The sequence below is a fragment of the Canis lupus genome, chromosome 27, assembly GCF_011100685.1.
Source record: "Canis lupus familiaris isolate Mischka breed German Shepherd chromosome 27, alternate assembly UU_Cfam_GSD_1.0, whole genome shotgun sequence".
Classification (NCBI taxonomy): Eukaryota; Metazoa; Chordata; class Mammalia; order Carnivora; family Canidae; genus Canis; species Canis lupus.
In genome coordinates, this window is record NC_049248.1 from 2,282,206 (window position 1) to 2,307,727 (window position 25,522).

The following is a 25,522-nucleotide window of genomic DNA, read 5'->3' on the forward strand; positions in this document are numbered from 1 at the left end:
AACATAGCAATACTTGGGCAGCCTGGGTGGCTCAGCGGTTTAGCACCGCCTTCAGCCCAGGGCATGATCCTGGAGTCCCAGGATCAAGTCCCACGTCAGGCTCCCTGCATGGAGCCTGCTTCTCTCTCCGCCTGTGTCTCTGCCTCTCTCTCCTCTCTGTGCATTCTCATGAATAAATAAATAAAATCTTAAAAAAAAAAGAAAAAAACAATGCTTCATGTAGAACATTTGGTACCACTCAGGTTTCCAATGAAGGAAAAGCATGAACTTGATAACAAATCTCAGGATAACAGAAATCTTGTTAACCATGCACCAACGTCATAGGCATACTTCAGTGTGCAATGACAGACCACACTAGAATAGTTTCCATCTACAACTTTAAGTCACTCTGAAATTAGCTACTTTACCTTAGAGGAGGTCAACAAAACCCTAGAACATATTTTGCAGCCCATCCTCTACTACTGAATAATCTAATTATAGAACTAGAAAGTGATGCCACTAGATTTCAACTATTACATTCTATGCACTGTGTCCCAACACAAAGAGACATCACACTATTGGCTCTCAGAATGTGAAAACTTAACATCCTAATTTTTAACAACAAAGGTCCATGGCAGATAAGAAGTTAATCTGTAAAAAAACGAACAATCTCTACTTCATATGTCGTTGTGAGAACTGAATAAGCTAACAGAGGCAAAGCCCCAAGAATTAATTTAAATCATGCCCTGTGAGGTTGGTGATAGACTGGGATCTTTGGTGAGAAAGCCTAGCCAAAATACCACATGCCAAAAAAAAAAACAAAAACAAAAACAAAAACCACATGCTAGTGGTAGTCATACTTGAAGATTCAAAAGCTTCTGATCACAACAAACACTAATAACAAGCAATTTAAAAACCACCTTAATGTCATTTCATCCTCAATTTCTACATTCTCTTTGCTGTTTTTTATTTGGAAGATGACATACCCACAGTATAAAAAAGGATTAACTAAGTATAAATTTAACTTTTAAAATATATGGCTGAAGCCCTAGCTCACATTCATATGATGAACTGGAAAATTATGGAAATACAATAAATAACCAATAATACCTAATCTTCTTTCATTAAGCAATATAAAGAATAAAGCCAAATACAAGATTTTAAAATATGTGCCAGATTCAATGCTTTATGTTACCAAGTGAAAAACATTCAATATGTTCTTAAAGGTCTCTAAGGATGGTGATCTACAAGGGTTTCTTTAAATGTTCAGTAGTCCGTAAGATCTAATAGAAATTAATTCTATTTAGAGTGAATGTTAAAAGACATCATCTATTTTAGTTCTCCACAATAACATCCACTACTTTACTACAAATATTTATTCATTCAATATTTGACTAATCCAGGTTAAATAATTCTTATTCAGGGTCACCTGCCTGGCTCAGTCGGTTAATCTCAGGATTGTTAAATTTGAGCCCCACGTTGGGTGTAGAGATTGCTTAAAAATAAAATCTTTAAAAACCCAATAATAATTATTGGGGCTCCTGGGTAGCTCAGTCGGTTAAGTATCTGCCTTCAGTCCAGATCATGATCTCAGGGCCCTGGAATGGAGCCCTGCATCAAGCTCCCTGCTCAGCCTCTCTCTCTGCCATTCCCCCTGCTTTTATGCACCACTCTCTTTCTGTCGAAAGAAAGAAAGAAAGAAAGAAAGAAAGAAAGAAAGAAAGAAAGAAAGAAAGAAAGAAAGAAAGAAAGAAAGAAAGAAAGAAAGAAAGAAAGAAAGAGGAGAGGGAGGGAGGGAGGGAGGGAGGGAGGGAGGAAGAAAAGAAGAAAAAAAGAAAAAAGAAATTATTTCTTATTCGTTAAACTTTCCATAAAGAATCCATCTTCTGATTTCTCATCATTTCCTGGAGACTATGCTAGAACTAGTCCACAGTTTTTTCTGTGGACTATACTAGTCCACAGTTTTTTCATATCATACCTAGCATAAGAAACTGAAAATTAAAAAAAAAAAGAAACTGAAAATTAGTTACAATATTAGTAAAATGCTTACATAAATTACAGGAATTACCATGTGGTGATACAACATATACCTGTAAAACATTATTTAAGCGTCAAAGAGCATTATTATCCTGTAATAAAGTTTCTGCTAAATTTCTGAGCTGTATAATTTTATTTTTTTAAAAGATTTTATTTATTTATTCATGAGAGAGAGATGAGAGAGACGCAGAGAGACAGGCAGAGAGACAGGCAGATGGAGAAGCAGGCTCCCCACAAGGAGCCCAATACGGGACTCGATCCAGCATCCTGGGATCACGCCCTGGGCCAAAGGCAGACACTCAACCGCTGAGCCACCCAGGTGTCCCAAAGTTGTATAATTTTATTAAGAACTATAATTAGGGGATGCCTGGGTGGCTCAGCGGTTGAGTGTCCGCCTTCGGCCCAGGGCGTGATCCTGGGGTCCCAGGATCAAGTCCCACATCAGGCTCCCTGCAAAGCCTGTTTCTCCTTCTGCCTATGTCTCTGCCTCTATGTCTCTCATGAATAAATAAAATGTTTTTAAAAAGAACTATAGTCAGCTTTTTATATTAAATAACCTAACAATTAGCTACATGATTCGTACTGTTACCTATCAAAGTTTCTTGTTTTACAAAAAAGGATATCAAGAAAAGATTCTCCCAAAGAATCTGTGACAATTTACAGCTTATAAAGAATTTTCACTTCTTTCATCTTGTAATCTTTTAAAAAACTCGTAGATGGGGCTTGAACAAATTCATAAAAATTTAAAGGGCATTTTGGTATATCAAAAAGTACCCTATATGGGATATCAAAGTGAGTACAATTACAGGTTCCATCGCCTTGTAAATTCTTGAATTGTCACTTAACTTTCTTAGACTAAAATCTCTCATGTCACAAAAGGAAAAGTATCATTTATCTCAAACTATACAGATAACTGGGTAAGGTACATAAAATAATCTTTAGAACACACTCAAATAATAACTGCATCCAAGCTAGGCCTTACATATAGACACAACTATTCTTCTGCTTCCCTTAAACAGGAAAATGTCTCAAAGAGGAGTCTATGGTTGCTGTCTCCATTCCCCAACCTCACTCTTGCACTCCATCCTCAAACCTTTCTACAACCTATCTTCTATTTCCACTGAGCCTACACTTAACAAAGTTGAAATCCTCACCAAATCTAGCAGATACGAGTCAATGCCAAATATTTATCTCTCACTGAACCCCATAACCTAGAACTATTACTTACCACCAAGTATAAAAACTCTACACGGATGTCTAATTGGCACCTCAAACTTAACAGAACTCATGATTTTCCACAAAACCTCTTCTCCCCTCCAGAATTACCTATTCCAGTTACCTTCTAGGGAGAATTACCTTCTCCCCTCCAGAATTACCTATATCCAGTTAAAATACACTACCAATCTTCTAATTGCATTAAGTCCCAGGATTTCTCTCACTGGTCATAATTCAGTCAGCAGGTCCTACTAATTAATTCAGTCTTCGACACAGCCCAAATCTACCCATTTCTCTCCTCTATTGTGTTCTGGTTCAAGCCAGAAATTAAAATCTCTCTCACCCATCCTAAATACAATAGCCTATAAAGATCTCCTTGGTTCCATCTTTGTTACCTAACTATCCTCACTCCTTATCCTCAGAATCCAGAATCTACTCCCCAAACACAGCAGTCACAGTGATCTTCATCAAGAGGCACTCCCTTGCTTTGAGCTCTTCAATAACTTTCTTTTATAACTAAGAAATCTTTACTATGGTTTACAAAACCTTAAATGACTTAGCCCCTACCTCTGGCCTCATATTGTACTCCTCTGCCCCTTGCACACTACACTCCAGCCACACTGACCTATATGTTCCTCTAACACTCCAAAAGTTCAATCGGCTTTGTTACCTGGTTTCCCAAAGCCTGGAATGCTCATCCTCTCATAATTACCCATTACAGACTCCCTCTCCACAGGCTAATCTCAACTTCAAGGTCACCTACTCAAAGAATCCTTCCTTGTCCACAATCTAAATCACCTCCTCTAACTCCACTTACTCTTTGTCACATGACCTTTTAATTTTAATCTCTTTTACAGTACCGGTCTGTGATTTTTTTACTACTGGTATTTTCCTATTAGAATGAAAGTTTCTGAGAAGGGACCTTGCCTGCTTTACTCCTATATTCCCAGCACCTAAAATAGCAACTGGCAAACAGTAACTGTATTCAATAAAGTATGTGCCCAAGAAATTAATGGGGAATTTCTACTCACACTTCTTAAGAAGTTCAGAGGCAGAAATTAATTTCCCTGATCTCCCCAGGCTCCTGATACTGTGTCCTTTATTCTTCTCACTTACTGTTTTTATTACAGTACCTGTCACAATTTATTTCATTTATCTGTTTACATACCTGTCTTCCCCTCCTGAAGAGTGAAACTTCTTAGGGTCAAGAAGCCTCTAAAATCCATTTTTTTATCACAACACCAAGCACAGTTTGGACGCAAAGCAGCAGGTCAAAAAACCTTTGCTGGATGTAGAGGATGAGACCAACTAACATGCACTGAATATTACACACAAAGAACATTTCCCGAGAATTATCTCTTTAATCTTTACAATAATCCTGGGAGACAGGTACAACTATTTTCTACATTTTGGAAATGACAAAATACCCATGAAAGTTATAAATAACTTGCCTGAGTTAATTATATAAGTGGCAAACTAATCTACCTAATCAACCTACTCTGCCTAACATCCAAATCAATGCTCTTATCCACAACTGTTTCCAAAAACCATAAGCTGTACTCAATAAAAGTATACTACTTAAATGCCAAAAGCAGGAGTTTCGACACTGATAATATATCATACTGGACAACAATGTTGAAAATATTATGAAACAGTCAAAAATGGGGGAGAATATAGAGCCTTGCTACATGTTGAAAGCAACTGATTAAAATTGGAATTCTTTCCCAAACACTCGGAACATTTTTGAGTAGAAAAATGTCAATAAAACAAAACTGGTAACTGAAAAAAAAAGTGGTAAAATGGGTACAGTTCCCAACATGTTACAGATGCAGTCCTTAAGAAAATGATAGTTGAGGGATCCCTGGGTGGCGCAGCGGTTTGGCGCCTGCCTTTGGCCCAGGGTGCGATCCTGGAGACCCGGGATCGAGTCCCATGTCAGGCTCCCTGCATGGAGCCTGCTTCTCCCTCTGCCTGTGTCTCTACCTCTCTCTCTCTCTCTCTCTCTGTGTGTGTGACTATCATGAATAAATAAATAAAATCTTTAAAAAAAAGAAAATGTTAAAAAAAAAAAAGAAAATGATAGTTGATAACTGAGAAGAGGTAACATCTTAATTTTTTTTTAAGATTTATTTATTTTATGATAGACACACAGAGAGAGAGAGAGAGGCAGAGACACAGGAGGAGAGAGAAGCAGGCTCCATGCCAGGAGCCCGATGCGGGACTTGATCCCGGAACTCCAGGATCGCGCCCTGGACCAAAGGCAGGCGCCAAACCGCTGAGCCACCCAGGGATCCCCACATCTTAATTTTAAGACAAGCACTCTCAAGCCTTCATGTTCATAAAGTCGCAACTGCTATAAACACACACACAAAAAAAACATGTCAAATCAGTTTGTTTTTAAGAAATTATTTTGGACATATAACGAAAGGCAACATTTTCTATCATTTACACTACTTTTTCCCCCTGGCATGTAGGCCAAATTTTAAGTGAAATCACATGTTCTAACTGCCACATCCTACTGACTAACTTTTCTGAGGAACAGACAAGTATCATCACGTGAAGCAGAGATGGGGGGGGTGGGGAACCCAGTAGAGCTGACGACACAACTGGTCTCTTGTTAGGCCTAATGCAAAGATTTCCAAAGTGATAAAAAGATGCCAATGTTATGTGCTGAGCTGCTGTTAGGCCTTCCCACTAGTTATCAAGTCCATTTCGGCCATTTAAAAATCCTTCAGCAATGTTTGTAAAAATTCACAGAACTGGACATCTAAAAAAAGAGTGAATTTTACTAAGTATAAACTATTACTAATAAATTTGACTTTCAAAAGCTAACAAAAAATAAAAAATCAATTTTAAAAAATAGCTGACAAATACCATAAACATGACAAAAAAAAAATGTTTTTACTCCTCAGTAAAAATCATCTGATTTTGTCAGATCCCAAAATAAAAGTCAAGTTCTAAGGCTTTAAAAATCAGGGTTGGAGGTAAGACACTAGACTTACATCATGTGTTATATACTATATTATCATAATAAAGTTACGGTAGAGAAAAGCTTCCGAAAAAAATCATAATAGAAAATACACTTGAAGTACTGTACTGTAAAAAAAAAAAAAAAAAAAACATGTTTAAGTAGAGCTGAGCAGTTCAAACCCAAGTTGTTCAAGGGTCAACTGTATTCTGAAGTTTCAAGTATCAAGAGGTCAATCGAACACCTGCTTATCTAGTTTCCAAAGTCCGTGAATATGAATCACCAATGTAAAAAGCTAGCAACCTGTGTCCTCACCAGTGTAGCCTCAAACTGTCGGCAACCTAGTTTTTATTACAAAAATGGTTAAAGAAATGACATTTGGGTGAGATCTACTAAATATGCTTTGTATCTATCTCTCCTCTAGGTTATATTTCTGAATCAAGTAATCACCCAATCACATTACGCTTCCTCAGAAGTCACAAACTTGAACATCTGAAGCAGCCTAATGAAAGACAAAAAGGCCGTTACTATGCTGAACCAAAAACTGCTTGAAAGAATTCAAATTTTAAAACACATTGTTGGGATCCCTGGGTGGCGCAGCGGTTTAGCGCCTGCCTTTGGCCCAGGGCGCGATCCTGGAGACCCGGGATCGAATCCCACATCGGGCTCCCGGTGCATGGAGCCTGTTTCTCCCTCTGCCTATGTCTCTGCCTCTCTCTCTCTCTGTGTGACTATCATAAATAAATAAAAATTAAAAAAATAAATAAAATAAAAAAATAAAACACATTGTTAAGTGGTGTTGTAGTAACCAGCTATGCATATAAAAAATTGAATTAGATCCTTGCCTCACGTCATACATACACACACAAAAACTTTTCTTCCAGGCAGAATCAAGACTTAAATGTCAAATTAATTAATTAATTAATTAATTTTTTAAAAGATTGTATTTATGAGAGAAAGAGAGAATCCAAAGCAGATCCCACACTGAGCACAGAGCCAAATATGGGGCTCAATCCCACTTCAAAATGATGACCTGAGCCAAAACCAAGAGAAACCAAGAGTTGGGTGCTTAACTAAGCCAAGGCAACTGAAAACTTTTAGAAAAAATATGCAAAACTCTTAATGACTCTGGGGTATGGAACAGATTTCTTAAGATATAAATGAATAAGAAAAATAGTGATAGATATAATAATCATTTCTATTCAACAAAATCATATAAAAAGTTAACAGATGTACTAAAAGAAAATATTTGCAATTCACTTAATAGACATAAACAGAATATGTCATAAACTCCTCAATTTAAAAAAAAAAAAAACAAAGCTGCTAAAAAAAAAACCCACAAAGCAAGGGTGACTGGGTGGCTCAGTTAGGCAGGCATCTGACTTTTGTTTTTGGCTCAGATCATGATCTCAGGATTTTAAGATTGGCCTCATCTGGGGCTCTGTGCTGGATGTGGAATTTACTTGGGATTCTCTCTCTCCCTCTCCCCCTTTTGTCCGCCCCACTCCACAGACTCCGACACCCTCACCCCTGCTCTGCTGGCAACATACATGTGCACTCGCTTTAAAAAAAAAAAAAAAAAAAAGGCAAAGCAATGAGCATGGGGGTGTGGAAGGGAAGAGGCAGAGTCAATTTAAAAAGCAGAAACTTAAACAGTCACTCAACATTTGAAAAAATGCTCAATTTCATAATTAACCAAGAAAAATCTTAATTAAAAAATTAAAATGATGTGATATCATCTTATCTGTAAAAATCACATCTGATTCGTAAACATGTAAAAAATCTGACAATGCCATGGATCACAGAATTTGGAAACAGCAAATTCTCATATTCTCATGCTAAAACAAAGTGGGACAATTTTGGAGAGTAATTTGGCAATATGTGATACAGTTCAAAGTTCACATAAGGGCAGCCTGGGGGGCTCAGCGGTTTAGCACGGCCTTCAGCCCAGGGAGTGATCCTGGAGACCTGGTCAAGTCCCACGTCGGGTTCCCTGCATGGAGCCTGCTTCTCCCTCTGCCTGTCTCTCTCTCTGTCTCTCATGATTAAATGAATAAAAATCTTTAAAAAGGAAAGAAAAGGGGAAGGGAAGGGGAAGGGAAGGGGAAGAGAAGGGGAAGGGAAGGGGAGGGGGAAGGGGAAGGGGAAGGGGAAGGGGAAGGGGAAGGGGAAGGGAAGGGAAGGGAAGGGAAGGGAAGGGAGAAGGGAAGGGAGAAGGGAAGGGAAGGGTAGGGAAAAGGGAAAAGGGAAAGGGAAAGGAAAAGGGAAAGGAAAGGAAAAAGGAAAGGAAAGGAAAAAGGAAAGGGGAAGGGGAAGGAAAGGAAAGGAAAGGAGATATCCCAATAACTTCCCTTCTGGGTAATATTCACTACAAAACTTCATTCAAACTTAATAATCACACGGGGGCCTGGCTGTCTCAGTCAGAACAGCATGTGACTCTGGATCTTGGGGTTGTGAGTTCAAGCCCCACGTTGGGTGCAGAGATTATTTAAAAATAGATAAACTTTTAAAAAAACAAACTTAGGGGCATCTGGGTGGCTCAGTGGCTGAGCATCTGCCTTTGGTTCAGGTCGTGATCCTGAGGTCCTGGGACCGAGTCCCCCACCTGACTCCCTGCATGGAGCCTGCTTCTCCCTCTGCTCTGCCTGAGTCTCTGCCTCTCTCTCCCTTTCATGAATAAACAAATAAATCTTAAAAAAAAAAAAAAAAAAAAACTTAGTGGGCAGCCCAGGTGGCTCAGCAGTTTAGCGCCACCTTCAGCCCAGGGTGTGATCCTGAAGTCCCGGGCTCAAGTCCCAGTTCGGGCTCCCTGCATGGAGCCTGCGTCTCCCTCTGCCTGTGTCTCTTCCTCTGTGTCTCTCATGAATAAATAAATAAAATCTTTAAAAAAAACAAAAAGCAAAAAACTTAGTAACCACATACATACACATACACCAAAAAAAAAAAAAAAATTCACACATTTTATCTATACTGCCTGCAATACAAACTGATACTTTCTATCCTATTTTAATTCCTAAACTGATTTCACAAACCCCTATTATAACACAACATGCAAGCTGAAAAAGTTGACAAAGACCTTCAATATGTGCACGATATTCCTAATCAGGAATGTTCAATGTAGCATTGTTTTTAAAAGAGAAAAAATTGCAAACAGTCTAAATACCTATCAACATGATAAAAACGGCTGTATTCATAAAATAATGTAACTGTATCCCAGATAAAAGTTATGACTAAAATTAGGTTGAACAACATGAAACTGTCATTTATGTTAGGTCAAAAATGGTAATGTATCAGCAATTTCTTATGAATCAAAAATACATGTTTCATGAAAAACAAGTTACAGAATAGGTAGAATATTGTTTACATCAAATTTAAAAACATGCAAAACAATATTCTGATTTATGAGTGTATCTCTATGTAGTAATTACCTAGTAACAGGCATTAGAAATGACCAACACGATGGGCAGCCCTGGTGGCCCAGGGGTTTAGTGCTGACTTCGGCCCAGGGCATGATCCTGGAGACTCGGGATCGAGTTCCACGTGAGGCTCCCTGCATGGAGCCTGCTTCTCCCTTTGCCTGTGTCTCTGCCCCCCACACCCCGTGTATCTCTCATAAATAAATAAAATCTTTAAAAAATAAATAAAAAGAAATGACCAACACCAAATTCATGATAATCATTACTTCTGGGAACAAAGTGCAATGCAATCCAAGAATATGCTTCAAGGGTACGTGCAACCTTAAAAATGGAAAGTAGGAGGGCACCTGGTTGGCTCAGTGGTTGGATGTCTGCCTTTGGCTCAGGGCGTGACCCCGGGGGTCCTGGAATCGAGTCCCACATCCGGCTCCCCACAGAGAGCCTGCTTCTCCCTCTGCCTGTGTCTCTGCCTCTCTCTCAATCTCTGTCATGAATAAATAAATAAAATCTTTAAAAAAAAAAAAAGTAGGAGAAAAATGTCAACATTTGATACAGCTGCATGGTGGATATATGAATGTTAATTATATTTGTCTCTATTCTCCTGAATGTCTGAAATACTTTAAGGAAAAAAATCCATTAGCCAAAAAAAAACCACACCTGCAGCCTAAATTCAAACCAAAACCCATGCAAAATTACTTTAATTGCCTTGAAATGTTAACTCTTAGTCCTCACCCTGTAACCCCTTTAACTAGGCCTCCAGCAAAAACATGCAAGAAAAAAAAAACAAGACAACAAAACAAACTCAACAGTTTTTATGTACTTCCCAACTTAAATAGTTCTTTAAAATCTGTCAAGAAAAGATTTACCCCTGGAAAACTGGGTCTTGTTCCTCCTCCCTGTGTAGTGCTATGTATTTTATCATATTTCCATCTTTACCTTTGCTGCCAAGAACACTCAAATCCAAATTTTATTCTTAGTCATGGAATTATGCTTCTTTCTTTTCCTCCTTTCCTCCTTATACTTTATTACACTTCTGGATGAAATAGGATATAAATATATTCCACGAAAATAAAAAGTAACCTGTCTGTTCCACCATGCTAAAGAGTTTTCACCACACCACTTTCTTCCACGACCAATGGAACGGATGTATAGATACAATCATGCATATATGCTCACTAAACTAAGATTTCAGGGCATACAGGATTAAAGTGAATATACTGCCAGTGAAAAATAATTAGCTAATACACAAACAAAACAAAACAAAACAAAACAAAAAAGCATACAAAAGGCCTAGATGGCAAAAATTTAACAAGGTAAGTTTATCTCTTCAAGATCATATGCTTTACAACGCTTTGTTTTCACACATGGATACTGTGGAAAATACAAAAGTCTAACAAGAATATGTAATACTGGGATCCCTGGGTGGCGCAGCGGTTTGGCGCCTGCCTTTGCCCTGGGGCGCGATCCTGGAGACCGGGGATCGAATCCCACATCGGGCTCCCGGTGCATGGAGCCTGCTTCTCCCTCTGCCTATGTCTCTGCCTCTCTCTCTCTCACTGTGTGACTATCATAAATAAATAAATAAAAATTAAAAAAAAAAAAGAATATGTAATACTATAAATCAGCTATCAAAAAAATTCTATTTTTCTGTACTCTTACATTTAAAAAATTCAAGTGTCCTTTCCCACAGGTATTTTCCCCATGTCTGAAGATACTCTGGCAGTTTCCAGAATTCAGCTTTGCTTTTCCTTCTCTCTGGACACTTATAATGTCTAATTAAGCCAGGCTACAAAATCATTTAGCCAGCATACACCCCCTCTAACACATAGTTTACTCCAATACAGAAAAATCAAAACCATGGGTTACATGAAACAAATCCATTTAATCCATTCCTTAACTTCCAAAACTGAATACAAAATGCTACAAATTGAATAGGTTAGGCTAATTACTCCTAACAGGTCCTTGGATATCCATCTGCCTTTTTTATCTCATTTCAGAATTAAAGAATGAGACAGAGAACATATATCAAGATGACAATTTTATGCTGCAGTTTTTTTAAGTTTATATTTCAAAGACTTTGAAAAGGTTATTTTTAACAAAATTAAAGCACTTCACTCAGCATAAGAACACAACCTAATTTAAGTTTTAAAAACACCATTTACTTCCCACTTGCTATATGCTAGGATTACTGTTCGATATAAAGAAAGCTACACTCTCCTTATCCTTAAGAAATACATAGTCTACTGGCCATCCCTCAGACTCTTAACAGGAGTGGCAAAATCATACTGCTTTCAAGAGCTAGGGAGGGATCTAAATAGGTGAGCAGATCTAAAAAAAAAAAAGTACTAGGAAGAACTACAGAATATAAACTCCACCTAAAATAATTCTAAATCAACTTCAAAAGAATGCCATCACAACAAAACACACCTCCTAGTGAGAGAGAACCACAATACACTGCAAGAAATGTTTAACTGACAATCAGATAAACAAAGATTAAAAAAAAGTTGGCAATGACATGGAGAAGCTAGACCTCACCCACATTTGTGGTGAGCATTTATATTGCTGTGACCTTTCTGGATGGTACTCTGATAACATGAAAACCATGTTGCTCTGTATGTTAACTAAAATTAAATTAAAAATGCAAAAAAAAAAGGAAACCATGTATTTCCTTCAACTCAGTAACCAGATTCTTAGAAAGTTATCCTAGAGTCATTAGCATCAACAATTGTACTATAATGGGTATGTACATAATACAACAAATTTAAACAATCTAAATATCCAATAATAGGAACGCTATTAAATTATGACTCACCCATTCAATAAAATACTAAAAAGAACTACTAAAGAACTACTACAGATGGACTGATTGAGAAGCTATTGTGAATATTAATTTTTAAAGCTCACTACTATGAGCCAATATGGCGCCACCTGCCAGGCTCCAAGGCTATTTCTATTCACATCCAGAAGCAGGATTCCAAGCCAGCTGAGAAGGGTTGGCTGGTATCAGGTGTGGGTTTTCTGAGAGCTGCTTATCGCCAGCCAATCTGAACTCATCATGTCCAGTGGAAACTAACACTAGCTGCCCCGCACCCTGCAGCAGTTACAGAATTAGTAAAGTGGATGCTCTGTCCTATGCTGAGGAGTTTCTACAATATTCACTACAAATCCAAGTGGAGATTTTCAAATTGCAACCAAATAAACCCAGTAAAGAACTGGCAAAGCTGGTGATGTTTATGGCACTGATTGGTCACTGCTTCCCAGAACATCTAGATGACTTTCCTCAAGAGCTGAAAGTTCTATTCTCCTAAAATTACACCGTCTTGAATGTAGATCTTCCGATAACATTTTGCAAAGCTTCTGAGAGAAGAATCTCATCAATCCATCAAGTTTGCTACTGCTCTTCTCTAAACTTCTATATACTATACAAGCTTTTATGACTTAATACACTCATTTTGTGACTAACAAAATGAATCAAAGTCCAAAATACAAGAATGAAATGAATATACTATTGCAGAATTTCATGTACAGGTTAGCAAATAGAAATGCAATTGCAGCCAAGATATCTATGAAAGTGTAAGTGAACTCTTCAGAAAAAGCATCTGAAATGATGCCAAGACTGTCAATATTATCGCAATTCATGCTCCTCTGAGGTCACCAAAGTATTAGTTGCTGCCCTGACCTTTTTAGGAAAAGATGGACAAGAGAAAAAGGACAGCAACCAAGAATGTTAGTGCAGTATGCCACAGGGAAAACAGGCTCCAAACAAGAGTAAAGGTTGAAAAGGTAATGAAAGTACTTAGAAACAAAAGATGGAGAGAAAAAAAACCACACACACACACACAGAGGTGTTTAACTTCTCAAGTATCCATTTGATTCATGATTCTCCAAATTCTGCAAAAAAACTACTACTGCAGCTGAGCTAGAGCTCTAAAGAGAAGTTTGAATTATGATGCTCTAGAAACTTTTGTCCAGATTGGTGGGAATTCATGAGCTTTTTCTAACTTATATCCCTTTGTGCAAAGGTTTCTACAGGAGCACCAAAGTAGTAAGATCCTTCTGTTTGGTGCACAAACACACAAACATCTCATTACCTGGTAGTCCCAAAGATCATGCAGTCACTCATGATTGTGGCCACCTATTTTGTTATGGACAAAAATTCTGGGGGAACCATGACAGAGGAATCAATGAAAGAGATTCTATGAAAGACATAACAGCTCAATGACTTAACTTCCTTAAGGCCTGGTCCACAATAAAACACGCAAAGTTAAGGAAGTGATAAATGTCTCTCAATTCTGACTCAGTTCTTCCAAACACTGAATCTCCTAGATGCAGAAGAAATTGCAAGGTTAAGACCAGATAAAATCCAGAGTACAAGAATATGGAGAATTAGGTGAAGTTTACATTCTAGGAACAGAAGTGTTGGAAACTAAAGAGGAAAACAATGCTAAGAACAAAAAAGATGGATGAGGAAATATCTCTCAGTAAGGAAGATGTTAATGGTAACTAGGTTGATATGCATCACTCTTCCAATGAAGAAGAGCATGAAAATCTCCAAGAAGCTGAACAGCTGGCAGCGGTTTAGCTTTAGCGCCTGCCTTCGGCCTGGGGCCTGATCCTGGAGACCTGGGATCGAGTCCCACGTCGGGCTCCCTGCAGGGAGCCTACTTCTCCCTGTGTCTCTGCCTCTCTCTCTCTCTCTCTGACTCTCATGAATGAATAAATAAAATCTTAAAAAAAAAAAAAAAAGAAGAAGCTGAGCAGCTTCAAGGAGTCAGAATGTAAAAAAAAAAAAAAAAAAAAAAGGAGTCAGAATGTCCAGAATGCATTCTTCCCAAGAAAAGCAACTGGCATCACAACAAACTTTTTAAGAAAAAAAGAATCCTATAGCTTCCAAGCAACTGTTCCATTCAAAAAGACCATTAAAATTGTGTTGTTAATCTGAAAATTAGTGAATTAATGGGTTTTTTGCATTGAAAAGTCCAGAAGCATGATACTTTAAAGGCACCCAAAAAACCACACTGCAGAACAATGACTGGCTGGATCTTTTTTTAAAAAAACAACTTTGCAACATAAAAAGGAGCCCTTTTATAAAAGACAGATTTTAATTAATGACTATGTAACAATATTGGTTCATCAACTGTAACAAATATCCCACATTAATGCATGTTATTAATAACAAAAAAAAAGGTGATATAGGAAGTTTCTATACTATCTGCAAAAATTTCTGTAAACTAAAACTGCTCTAAAAAATGAAGTCTATTAATGCAGACAGATTTGTGAATAAACATTTGTATAAGCAGACAAAGAGCCGGAAATCTCTATATCAGACCGCAGTGGATTTCTACAGAGACTGAAACTGGAAAGAAGGGCACAAGGACATTTTTTTTTTTAAAGATTTTATTTATTTATTCATGAGAGACACAGAGAGAGGCAGAGACAATGGCAAAGAGAGAAGCAGGCTCCATACAGGGAGCCCGATGTGGGACTCGATCCCGGGACTCCAGGATCATGCCCCGGGCCAAAGGCAGGCACCAAACCGCTGAGCCACCCAGGGATCCCACAAGGACAAATTTTTATACTGATTATACCAGAGGTATATATATCATATATCTCTATGTTGTCTCAACTTTCTTATCCTGAGCAGTGCTCTAATGAGACACTCTAGCATATTGGGAGCCTGGGTACAGACACCAGAGTGCATGGATTCAAATCCCAACTGCATTATTAATTGGCTGATAAACTTGACCAGTTAATTTCTCTGTGCCTCAGTTTCTTCATCTTTAACTATGGATACTAGTACCTGTATCCACAGAGCTGCTTCAGGTATTAAATAATACATGTAAAGTATTGAAAAACTACCTAGTACACAATAAGTGCTCAATAAATGGTTTCACCACCACCACCACCACCATCGAGCATCTATTATCCCTGATTTTTTTTTTAATCTTAACTAGTAAGACAAATCAGGAAAACGTTGGTTCATCAAACCCCTTTCTAGTAAGCTCTTCAAAGCAGAAAAGATAAATGTATTCAATAGCCAAATAACAACAATCTGAGGTGTTTTTTTAATAAATTTGTTTTTTATCGGTGTTCAATTTGCCTATATATATATATATATATATATTTTTTTTTTTTTTTTAAGGTAGATTACACACAGGTGTGTCCAGCTGGCTCAGTCCTTGCAATTTGTGATCTCAGGGTCATGAATTCAAGACCCATCTTGGGGGATCCCTGGGTGGCGTAGCGGTTTGGCGCCTGCCTTTGGCCCGGGGCGCGATCCTGGAGACCCGGGATCGAATACCACGTCGGGCTCCCTACATGGAGCCTGCTTCTCCCTCTGCCTGTGTCTCTGCCTCTCTGTCTCTCTCTGTGTGACTATCATGAATAAATAAATAAAATCTTAAAAAAAAAAAAAAAAAAAAGACCCATCTTGGGTGCAGAGATGAACTTAAAAAAATAAAATCTTGGGGATCCCTGGGTGTCTTAGCGGTTTAGCACCTGCCTTAGGCCCAGGGAGTGATCCTGGAGTTCCAGGATCAAGTCCCGCGTCGGGCTCCCTGCATGGAGCCTGCTTCTCTCTCTGCCTGTGTTGTCTCTCTCTCCTCTGTCTCTCATGAATAAATAAATAAAATCCTTAAAAAATAATAAATTAATAAAAAAATAAAATCTTAAAAAAAAAAAGACTACAAACCACCACTTAACAATATGAGTCCATTTATACAAAAACAATCGCTAACATATTCTGTAAGAATAATCACAAAAACAAACCCCTCTGAGTGGTGTGATTCTGGACAATTTTTACTTTCTTCTTTATACTTTTCATTTTAATTTTCTACGTTACATATGCATGATTTTTAACAAAATAAAGTAGGAGTCAGCAAGCTTTTCCTATTAGCGGCCAGATAGTATATATTTTAGGCTTTGCAGGCCATGAGTCTCTGTCCCACTACTTAATTCTACCCTTGCACTGCAAAAGCAACCACAAACAACATCAAAATGAATAAAGATGGCTGTATCTCAATAAAAACTTAATTTACAAAGACAACAAAACTTGCCCCACAAGTTTGTTGGCCCCTGAAATAAATTATAAATAATATATTATATTATATATAAATAAAATTAATTTCATTTGGAACACAAGAAACTGCAGCAGCTAAAATGACACTACTGGTGGAAAAAAATCCATCCATTTATTTATTCGTACTAGTCTAGGAATAGAAAAACTCTCTTTTAGGCTCTGGAAATCCTTTTCTCATAGCTAGTGTTCAGATAAGAGAAAATTTGCTATTAGGTAGCCTATAAAGTTCAGGTATGAACGTATACTGGTGGGTATGCAGTTACAAATAAAAGCTAAAAGAAATATCTTTCATATTTTAATCAATCTGAATTTTTTTCAAAGTTCATATTAATTCAGCACCAAGTAGCTGCCACCACAAGCATGCAAGTCCCAACTACTAATGAAATTGTTACACATTGTCATCAGTCAGCACTCCAACAAATTTGTGAGAATGCATGAAAACATCTATGAACAACATAAGAAAAGAAATTTCTGGGCAGCCCAGGTGGCTCAGCGGTTTGGCGCCGCCGCCTTCAGCCCAGGGCTGATCCCAGAGACCCAGGATCGAGTCCCAAGTCGGGCTCCTCACATGGAGCCTGCTTCTCACTCTGCCTCTGCCTCTCTCTCTCTCTCATAAATAAATAAAATCTTGAAAGAAAGAAAAGAAAAGAAAAGAAAAGAAAAGAAAAGAAAAGAAAAGAAAAGAAAAGAAAAGAAAAGAAAAGAAAAGAAAGAAAGGAAATTTCATATTTCTATGAAATAAAAAATCACAAATGAAAATCTTCATTCTATAAAATGAAAACCTAGTTTTTCAAATTATCAAATTCTGTTTTTTTTTTAATCAAATTCTAACAGAATGACAGTGAGAGGGTGATAAAAGGAGACCAACGGGTGGCCTTTAATAAGAAAACACTTCAAACTTCAGAAATGACAGTCTAAGATCTTCCCTCCAAAATTAAAGCTTTGGGTTGAAGACATTATTTTTAACATTTTATTGAGTAGCTCTGTGATCAAATGATTTTAAATGCTACAAAAGATTTTTTCGAGTTTTAAACGGTTTCTTGGACTGTCTCTGGAAGAGATCTAATGGGAATCCAGAATCTAAAAATAAAGTACCAAAAGGCCATCCTACTAAAAAGAATGCCAACAACCTGCACTCAAGTTACCATATCCAGTACAATTCCGGCCGGACATCTGGATCTACCAAAAGTCCCAGTTGGGCCGTCTCCTCTAGTTGCCAAATTCCAGAGACAAACGTATTTATATCTAATGTCAGATGCGAGAGGGAGAAGGTTGCTATCAGTTCCCACTCCGAACTCTCTCTCAGACCCCTGGAACTGATTTAAACCCTGTTTTCACTCGTTCTAAGCGCAGCACACAGGGACAGAGGAAAAGCCAAGAGGGGCTTGGCAAACCAGGGCCCAAGGCAGTATCCCCAGTCGGCGGCCTGGGGCGCCACCGAAGGAAAGGTAGAAAAATCTTCCACCCCGAGGACTATAAAAGTAGCACTGGGCAGAACCCGTTCGAAGCCTGCAACCAAAGAAATTCCTAGAACTAGTCAGAGACCGAGATGGGGACGGGGACGGGGGGACGGGGGGACGGGGGGACGGGGGCAGGAGGAAGGGCAACCGCACGCACGGGGAGAGGAGGGGAGAGGAGCGGAGGGGGCTCCAGACCCGCGCCGGGAGGGGCGAGCGGGCGGGGGACGCCAGGCACACACCGCGGCAGGACGGAGGGCGGATCCAGGCCCCGCCGGACGGCCCCGGGGCCACAGCGCCGCACGCCGCGCCCCGCGGCGACGCAGGGAGGGAGGCCGAGTTGAAGGCTGGGACCCGCGCGCGCTGCCCGGCCCGCGCCGGGAACACTCCCCCCCTCACAGCCCTCACCTCCTCCTCCTCGACCCGGGCTCCCTCCGCCCGGGAAACGGCGCTCACACTCCAGAGACCCTCACCCGGAGCTTGTCGCCGCCTCGCCGCGTGTCTCGGACTCCTCGGGGACCACGGCCGAGGGGAGGGGGAGGAAGGGGAAGCGGAGGAGGGAGGGGACCCGGTGGAGCCGCGCCGCTGCCGCCGCCGCGATACCGCGTCTGAGATCCTGCTCGCGCCGCCGCGACAGCCGCCGCCGCGTCTTCCCGCCCCCACGACTGCGCGTCGCCGTGACGCGCATCGCACGAGGCAGTTCGAACCAATAGGGCCGCAGATCGTACGCAGGCGCACTAGCCCAGACCGGAAACTGCTCTTCTGACCGCTCAAGAGTGTGGATGCATCCTGGGAGTTGTGGTTCGGCCAGAAATTCAGCGAAAGCAGGACTGAGCATGGAGACACAGAGAGAAAGAGTGCTACTCGGGCGGGCACACAAATCCCCTTCGTTTTTTCCCTCCCACCGAAAGCGGAAGCAGTTTAGATCAGAAGAGGCAGGGGCCAGCTCGGGGACGCTTTTTCCGGTCTCTATGGATACGGGCTACACACCTTGGGCGGAAGCCAAAATTGAGGGATTTAGACTGGATCATGTTTCTGCCAATAGCCAATATTCTGCTGGGCGTCGTCTGTGAAAGCTTCCGAAATAAGCCTTGGGCATTAGCCAAGTCTTGTACAAAGCAATAGCGTTTGCCTTTTATTACCTTAGTACAAGGCTCCTCAAAAACATGTAAACTCACTCACTCTTAGAATACATGTAATTCAGGATGATTTGTAAAATGTGTTTAATGTAATGGCAGATCAGAAACTAATTCGGCATTCAATACTGTGTCCCTTTCCCAAAGTGAGTGATTTTCTACATATGAGCTTTCAACGGAGCTCTAACTTCTTAGAAATCAAATAAATGGTTTGGTTACCTACTTATTCTAAAAGAAAAGGAAGTACAAGCTCCCTACTCTCTCAGCCGAAAGCTCGGTTTTTCATTAACCAACAGAATTACAAAAAAGGGTTTTCACTTTTCCAAACTGGTAATTGTTTCTGTGCCTTCGCCTGGGCTTCGGAAAGGCTTCCTAAGAACAACAATTTGCATTTTTGCATTTTTGGATAGGCGGAGAAACCTGGATAGAAAGTGGTTGGCTTTATAAAAATGTTTTCCTCACGTTCAGTTCTAAGATGAACGTATCACACTCTGAAGAGGTAATTGCTTTAACTGTAAAACCCCTTGTTAACGATTAGAGAAAATCCGAAAGCTTTCAAGAGCGGTTATGCCCATGCCTTGCTTGTCCTACCCGTGATCCACAGCAACAGGAAACAAAGAATTCTGGAAAAAGCTGCACAGATCTCATACTAGAAGGCCTAGAGTCTAATGTATGAGGGACTCCCCACTCACCCCCCCCCCAAAAAAAAGATAAAGAACTTTTCAAGCCTGGAAGTGTAAATTCTAGAAATGAGTAAAGTTACTAAAATCACAAAAAGCATGAATAAGATGGTCTTAATACTGGTATTTTAGGCCACCCAGTTAAGCATGCAAGAGATAAAATTAATACAAATTAAATAACAGAAATTAAATTTGAAGGACCAAATTCCCTTCAATAATGACTTCTATTTTTCCAGACATAGATACATAAAGCTTTAGAAATTGAAATCCAGGGATCCCTGGGTCGCGCAGCGGTTTAGCGCCTGCCTTTGGCCCAGGGCGCGATCCTGGAGATCTGGGATCGAATCCCACGTCGGGCTCCCGGTGCATGGAGCCTGCTTCTCCCTCTGCCTATGTCTCTGCCCCTCTCTCTCTCTCTCTCTCTCTGTGTGACTATCATAAATAAAAAATTTTTAAAATATATTTAAAAAAAAAAGAAATTGAAATCCAGGAAGACATTCATTCATACACTTCCACAGAACATCAGAAACAAAATACAGGCAGCTTTGAATAGCAAATTTAACCCAGTATATTACCTCACATAGCGAAAAGTTAAGAACAAGAGCCTCAATAAAAGATCTGCTGAAGGTGACAGATCTATATAAAAAAGACAATTTAAAAAAGAGATTGTCCAGGATCTCAAATCTTTTCTTAAATCATCCTCTCTCTTAATGACTTGCTTTGACAAAGTGCTTTACTCTATGAAACTTCCTCTGGAATGGTCCGATGTGTGGTAAAACGTGAAAGTGTTCTCATTTTCCCACCAACATTTTACCTCTCATTCTCTGTCACCTTGATCTCATTCCCAGATCACTATTGCCAATCCCTGATGCTTTCTTTTTTTTATACATTTTTTAAAATATTTTATTTATTTATTCATGGCAGACACAGAGAGAGAGAGGCAGAGACACAGGCAGAGGGAGAAGCAGGCTCCGTGCAGGGAGCCGGATGTGGGACTCGATCCCGGGTCTCCAGGATCATGCCCTGGGCTGAAGGCCCTAAACCACTGGGCCACCGGGGCTGCCCTCCCTGATGCTTTCAATGATAAAATAAACCACATCATTTCCTCAGAATGCTCACACCTTCTCAGCTAGTGAGGATGGTGCCACCATACATCCCATACATGTCCCATGTCCATGCTGGCTTCACCCATGTCCCTTACCTAAATGTCACCATTCAGTGTTCCAAAGCAGATTTCTCAGGCCTGTCTCCCAGGCTGTACTTCAGTTAGTAATCCCTATATATTATCTTATGACTAGATGTTCAAAAACCAAGGAGGAATCAGTAAAATTCTGTATCCTCCAGTGTCAGCTGTGGATCTTTAGAATCTCTGCTCTCTCCATTCTTATCGTGTCACACTTCCCCATAGGAGAGTGGAGTTCTTCATCTTTGGCAGCACTAAGAAAAGATTCCTGTCCACCCCTACTCCCTATACTAGTCACCAGTGACACAACAGTGCCCTGTGGCACAGCTAGTCTGATGTAGTCATCTCCACAATTATCAGATGTTGTTGACAAGGAGAACGCATCACTGGGTGAGTAACATTCATAATCTATTGTGGCCATCCCAGAAGGAGGCTTCAGTGACATTATAGTATGTTGCTGAAATGGTGATATTGGACTTGCTCTAGGAACAGACTTAAAGTGCATTGTGATATGCAAGTCAATAGACAAGTGGAAGATGTGTCTAAAACAACAAGCAAATGAAGGTGCAGCTTTCAAATTCTAAAGGGTAAAAAAAAAGAGGCACTCTGAACTCCATTGAACTTAAACTTGGGTTCAGAACTGGTTTCTGTTACTTTTATAAATAGAAGAGGAATTATTTCATTCGTTATTTTTCTAATCAGAGCAATTGCTATTTTCAAAAAGAAGGGAAAAAGTCTAATTATCTGCTAGGTAAAACCAAAATTATCAGTCTTCTTTGAGAGAACTGTTTTATGACTTTCCCCTAAAAGATCACAAAGAGAAATCAGCTTCATTATTACAAAATAGTTAAAGCCCTCTAAACTCTGCTTTTCTCTGCCAATATCTATAAGCTTTTGAAATATAAACATTAGAACTGAAGGAAAAATCTGGACAATATAGAACTTGGACCATAAAAAACATAAACCAAAAAAGAAAGAGCAAGGAATGTCAAAGCAGTCCCTGTAACTATCTCATATATATGCCGTAAGAGAGGAAAGACTTTCTTCTATCCTCTTATGTTCCACGGCTGGCCTATGAATTAAACTGACATAAAACAGATGAAGAGGAGAAAAGCACGCCAATGTATTATATATCTTTACAGGTACATGGGAATCTCCAGAAGGAAAATGAAGACCTGCAGAAAACTTTAGACGTAAAAGCTTTTTACACAAAAATTGAAAAACTGTAGGGATGTGACAAGACAAAGGCAATTCCTCTAAAAACAGTAAATTGTGGGACAATGACTAGGAACTATACTGGGCAAACTAAGAGTTACTGTTCTAGGTTTATTTATACATGTCCATTTTAGCATTGAATCTCAGTATCTGATGATACGAATGTTCTTCTCATGGGATGGATGTCAATTAAACTTATTATGGTGATAAGTATATACATATATCCTATCATGTTGTACACCTTAAATTCAGACAATGTTAAATGTCAATTATATCGCAATAAAACTGGGAGCAAAAGAAGAATGTTCTCTTCCTGATACAGAAAGGGTACCTTTCTCGTGGGAAATTTTATGACCTGTTTTTAGATAGAAAGGGTAAGGGTAGAGAACCCTTTGTGCATCTGTTGTTTCTCAACTGCTCTCAGCTCAAAATAACCAACTCCCCAAAGTGTCATATTTTAGGGTGGCACATTCTGAGCCCCTTCAAATGTAAAACAGTCAAATTGGACTTTGAAGCATTGGGATTCAATGGTATTAGTTGCTTTAAAAATAATAGAGTAATTTAGGGGGATCCCTGGGTGGCTCAGCAGTTTAGTGCCTGCCTTTGGCCCAGGGCATGATCCTTGAGTCCCGGGATCGAGTCCTGCGTCGGGCTCCCTGCATGGAGCCTGCTTCTCCCTCTGCCTATGTCTCTGCCTCTCTCTCTCTCTCTCTCTCTCTCTCTCTCATGAATAAATAAATAAAATCTTTAAAAATAATAATAATCTAGTAATCTACATGGCAAAATTAGAGTGAAAAGCATAAGTATCTGTATTCTGGCTTAATTGCAGTTACAGTGATATCAAATATATATTGATAATTATCACAGTCTTTGATTTGAAGTTTTTCGAGGAGTCCATTTCCAACACTTAGAGAAACATCATAACACTAAATTTCCATTTAGCTCACATTTTAGTATTGTTTAAAACTGAGGATAAAGAGCAGTGTAAACATTCTCATAATTACACAAATTATAACAGCAGCTCCACAAACACCAGTTAAGTAACATAGCTCTGAGGAAAGAGCAGGAGACTGAGAACATTACTAGTGACTGTGCTGCTAACTGACTCACTGTTTAACTCTGACCTACGTGCAGTTCCTGTTAAGTTTTGATATTTTCATCAATGAAATGAAGATGTCTATTAATACATTTTTTTAAATGGACAGAGAAAAGAAACACACAACTTTATGAAATGTGCTTGCTGGTGGTAAGGGGTGAACAATAAGTATGGGAATTAAATACTTCACCTTCATTAGTAATAGTTCATGTCTAATATAAGAAAACAGATAAAGCAAATGACAGATGTTCAACATCATTTATTAATGCTGGGTGATGTGTCTTAGTCTTTAGAGTCTTCTCTAAACATTTTTTTAACGAACTTTTGAGTAAGATATTTTTATTTTATTTTATTTTATTATTTTATTGGGGGTGGGGGTGGGAAGGGGCAGAGGAAAGAGAGAATCTTAAGCAGGCTCTAAGCCCAGCCCAGAGCCTGACGCAGACTTGATCTCACAACCCTGAGATCATGACCTGAGCCAAAATCAAGAGACTAACGTTTAACCAACTGAGCCACCTGGGCACCCCTTCTCTAAACACGCTTTTGTAGTTTGTAAAAATCAACTTTATCAAAGTATACTTTACATACAATAAAATGTACCAATTTTTTGTGCACAGTTCAAATAATGGGCTTTCCTCAGTTTTATTGCAGCACAATGAACTAACAAAATTGTAAGACATTTAAAGTTTACAACATGATTTGATATACATGTACATTGTAAAAGGATCCCACCACCACCCCACCAGCGAGTTAATCAACACATACATCACCTCATATATTTACTATTGTGTGTATTGGTGAAAACACTGAGGTTCTACTCTCTTAGTAAGTTTCAATGATAAAATACAGGCTTTGCACAGTGGCAGTATCGTAGCCAATGAGGTTTATCCGAGGCACAATTATTGTTAATGATAAAATAGAGTGTTATCAACCATGGTCATCCTATTATAACTTAGATCCCCCTAAGACCTTCCTTACCTTATAACTGAAAGTCTGTACCTTTTTACCAACCTATTTCCCCTACCCTGCAGCCCCTGGCAACCTCTTTTCTACTCTATGATTCTACAAGTTCAACTTTTTGTTTTAGATTCCACATGTGATATCATGCAGTAGTATTTGTATTTCTCTATCTAGCTTATTTCATTTAGCATAATGAACTCCAGCTTTACCCATGTTGTAGCAAGTGACAAGATTTTATTCTTTTTATGGCTAATTATATTCCACTGTGTATATGTATATATATGTGTGTATATATATACATACATATATATATATATATATATATATATCCATTCATGTGTTGATAGACACTTGAGTTGTTTCCACACCTTGGCTATTGTGAATAATTCTGCAATAAACACAGGACTGTAAATATCTCTTCAAGGCAATGGATTTGTTTCCTTTGGATATATATCCAGAGGTGGGATAGCTGAATCATCTGGTAGTTCTAAAGTAAACTCTAAATCCCATGTGGGGCTCAAACTCATGAACCTAAGATCAAGAGTTGCATGCTCTAACAAGTAGGCCAACCACATGGCCCAGTAGTACTACTTTTCATTTTTGAGGAACCTATATACTGATTTATATTGCTACCAGCAGCATACAGCCAGTAGCATACAATGGTTCCCTTTTCTCCACATTTTTTTTTCCAGCATGGAGCCCAATGCCCAGTGTGGAGCCCAACACAGGGCTTATATTCACAACCCTGAGATCAAGACCCAAACTGGGATGAGCCAGACGTTTAACCAACTGAGCCACCAGGTGCCCACCTTTTCTACACATTCTTGACAGGATTTGTTAGCTCTTGTATTTTTTTTAAAGATTTTATTTATTTATTCATAGAGGCACACAGAGAGAGAGAGAGAGAGAGAGAGAGAGAGAGAGAGAGAGAGAGAGGCAGAGACACAGGTAGAGGGAGAAGCGGGCTCCATGCAAGGAGCCCAACGTGGGACTTGATCCCGGGTCTCCAGGATCATGCCCCGGGCTGCAGGCGGCGCTAAATCGCTGTGCCACTGGGGCTGCCCAGCTCTTGTATTTTTTTTTTTTTTTTTGTATTTTTGAT

General features: G+C 39.3%; 1 protein-coding gene, 1 long non-coding RNA gene and 2 pseudogenes across 8 annotated transcripts in view; 3 read left to right on the forward strand and 1 right to left on the reverse strand.

Moving 5' to 3' along the window:
• The window catches only part of ADIPOR2 (adiponectin receptor 2), a 145,669-nt gene that overhangs the window by 79,497 nt on the left and 40,650 nt on the right, over positions 1 to 25,522 (reverse strand). Inside the window, exon 1 of one of the 5 annotated variants that reach the window (XM_038576327.1) lies at positions 18,559 to 18,806. The exons of 2 other annotated variants lie outside the window; for them this stretch is intronic. The gene's annotated coding sequence lies outside the window, so the exon portion shown is untranslated. Of the gene's footprint in view, positions 1 to 18,558; positions 18,807 to 21,167; positions 21,405 to 25,522 lie in introns of those variants that run through there. 2 more of the 5 variants (XM_038576323.1, XM_038576321.1) reach the window with 2 other exon arrangements.
• On the forward strand, positions 12,671 to 13,817 carry LOC102154874 (annotated as a pseudogene).
• Positions 18,805 to 25,314, forward strand: LOC119866444. 3 transcript variants are annotated; one of them, XR_005379700.1, is made up of 4 exons: positions 18,805 to 19,785; positions 19,891 to 19,956; positions 21,375 to 21,539; positions 25,113 to 25,314. It is a non-coding gene; the product is annotated as an uncharacterized LOC119866444 (long non-coding RNA). The 3 variants fall into 3 exon arrangements; XR_005379698.1 differs by lacking the exon at positions 19,891 to 19,956 and having other exon boundaries at positions 18,807 to 19,785; XR_005379699.1 differs by lacking the exon at positions 18,805 to 19,785 and having other exon boundaries at positions 19,792 to 19,956.
• LOC119866471 lies at positions 24,309 to 24,393 on the forward strand (annotated as a pseudogene).